This window comes from Neovison vison, chromosome 11, assembly GCF_020171115.1.
Source record: "Neovison vison isolate M4711 chromosome 11, ASM_NN_V1, whole genome shotgun sequence".
Classification (NCBI taxonomy): Eukaryota; Metazoa; Chordata; class Mammalia; order Carnivora; family Mustelidae; genus Neogale; species Neogale vison.
In genome coordinates this window covers 167,295,099-167,298,045 of record NC_058101.1, presented here as the reverse complement: position 1 = coordinate 167,298,045, position 2,947 = coordinate 167,295,099, and the positions used below count along the sequence as shown (strand labels likewise).

At 36.6% G+C, this 2,947-nt stretch overlaps 1 pseudogene; it reads right to left on the bottom strand.

Annotated features, from left to right (window-relative positions):
• Nucleotides 1-2,370: 2,370 nt before the first annotated feature.
• Nucleotides 2,371-2,468, bottom strand: LOC122890730 (annotated as a pseudogene).
• Between the last annotated feature and the right edge of the window lie 479 nt (nt 2,469-2,947).

Below are 2,947 nucleotides of genomic sequence, written 5' to 3'. Positions count from 1 at the left end.
TGCTAACTCCATGACCACCATTTCCAATTTCTGTCTCTGGTTACTGGAATATGGAATTTTTCTGTCATAAAAAACTAAGATTGGTTCTTCCCAAACAACTTTGGATTTCCTGATTCCTTGGTTCTCATCATTCTGAGTTTTCTCCTATAGAAATCTGGTCCTGTGTAACCACACCTATCTCCTGACCCATCATACAATTCCACAAGTGGGGTAACTTTGGGATGGGCCACTCCTCTGCTTTACTGGGGAGACTGGAGCAACAACAAATAAGAGTTGACAGTGTTAATGCATGGCATTAGTAAAAATAGTTTTATGAAATTTGTGGTGGGTTTATGTATTTTGTACTAGAATCCTGCCATTTTAACTTTCTCTTTATTTTGATTTAGCACTACGATCAAATCACAATAGTTTCTAAATAATCTTAACTTCAGTTTTACTACCTGAGAATTGGTGATAATCCAAACTGAGCTGTCCACGCTAATAAACCATCATCATTTAATGAATGCTCAGTATGTGCCAGGTCCTGGTACATCTTCTGAACTTCACACAAAGCCCTTGCAAGGTAGGCTTCATTATCTCACGTGATATATTTCTTAAAAATGTCCAGAACCGTATTATCCATTGGAAGTGCTTTTTGCAACATGACGTTGCCATTTTTTATCAAATTGTCCTAAACATTCTCTACTCTTCAGTCTGGTCAGGCTCTGTGTCCTCGAAGAAAGAACACAGTGGGGCTGGCACTGTGCCATTTCATATAGTCCTTGACTGGCCTAGCCACTTCTACTTCCTGTCTCTTCCTGTCTCCAGAAAACCAGTCACTATGTAGGATTTGCAATATCCCGAAGTCCACTACACTGTGAAAAGCTCAAGAAACTTTTAGAAAGATCCTGAAAGATGAGATACTACATGGGGAAAGAGAAGCCAAAGAGCATTAAAATAGCAGGGCAGTGATGAAGAAACCACTAAAACCCAGCTGGGTGCCAGAGCACAGGCACCAGATACTCTCAGATACTGTGAATCAGAGACCAAATGGCAGAAGTAAATAGACCAAACCCCACTATTCTGAAGACTCAGGGAAGGTGAGAAATTTGCCCAAGTCCACACGAATATGAGGTTGCTGAGCCAGGATTTGAACCACATTCTCTTCAGTCTCAACCACTACATAATGCAGAATTTCAATATGTATCTAGAAATGTTTTTCCAAAGAGACTCAAATTGCAAGTGGTACTATAGGGAACATGTTACTTAAGAGAATAATCTCAGTTTATGGGCTAAAACATATGTGTCTTTATAACCAAGCAGATGCTATTAATTACAAATTTATTTTATCTATTTGTTGAAACAAGCTGACATAGTCTCTACTTAGAGACACTTTAATTTAAAATATGTATTTTAAACCAATAGAACCACATAGTTTTTCATCCTTTAAAAAATACATTTATCTGGATTTTTGCTATTTCACACTAAATTTCCAAAAGTTTTCAGTAATATTTCAGACCAAATTCACCTAAATTGTGCTTTCCTATAAATTATTTCTTTAGTGCTCAGCTAAGAAAACAAGTCAAATAAAAGAGAGGTGTTAGATAACCCTTTCTGACTAAGATCTAGGAAAACTGACAAGAAGAAAAGTCTGTGAACTGAGAAGCCTCAAGCAGCAGGCTTTCCTATCATTTGCGTATGTTTGGTTCACACATGAATTTCAGTTTTGAAATCTAGACCCATGTTCACATTTTACCAACCCACTGCAACAACTATAGCAAACCTCTCTCTCTCTGTTTTTGAAAGGTTTTATTTATATATTGATTTGTTTATAACCAAGCAGATGCTCTTAATTACAAATTTATTTTATCTATTTGTTGAAACAAGCTGACATAGTCTCTACTTAGAGACACTTTAATTTATTTAAATAAGTAATTTATTTATTTACTTGGCAGAGAAGAAAAAGAGAGAGAGAGCACAAGCAGGAGTAATGGTAGGCAGAGGGAAAGAGAGAAACAGGCTTCCAACTGAGCAGCAAGCCCAATGTGAGACTTAGTCCCAGGACCTCATGACCTGAGCCAAAGGCAGACATTTAGCTGTCTGAGCCACCCAGGCACTCCTATAGCAAAACTTGACCAAGTGTTCATCAGTCTTGACTGGGGATTCAAGGAACACAAGGCAAAATTACTTTGTACTCAATTCTTTTTCCTCAAAATTTTTTCATGTACCCTGGGACTTCTCTGAATTTTTAGGTCATATAGCACCTAGTTTTACAAAGAAATCTGTTTTCAATCTTTTTTCTTTTTTTCCCTTTTTTTGTCTTTCCTTTAATGAACATACCAAAACAGTGATCCCCCAATTCTATTTTATTTAATTTTTTGTCTGTTTTTTAAAATTGTGGAATGCTTCATGAATTTGGGTGTCATCCTTGGGCAGGAGCCATGCTAATCTTCTTTGTATCCTTCCAGTACTGTCCAAGTGGGCACTCAATTTTATTTCTTTTAATGAAAAGCATTATTATTTAAATTTTTTGTTTTTCTTCTGCAGTTTGAGCTCCTGCCTCCACCTACTCCCAGAGGCTCTGGTCTTCTACCCTAATTGACTCCACAGGAACATTTTCCTTAACCAGAACACTCTTCCTCACAAGGAAGTTTGGTGCTAGCTGTGAATACAATAATTCACTCACCATTTGTTTCTTTTTTTTTTATTAAATTGATTTATTTATTTTCAGAAAAACAGTATTCATTATTTTTTCACCACACCCAGTGCACCATTTGTTTCTTGATTCTGACCCCTCTAACTCTGAAACCTTTGGGGAAGTTACTTAATTCAGATTTAGCTTTCATGAAATAAATATTGAATAACAGCAACCTCAAAAAATTCCTGAGAAAATGAAGTGGAATAAGGGAGATTAAGTCTAATAGAATGAATGAACTTCATCAGCAGTCATTTCCTTCCTGCTGATCGC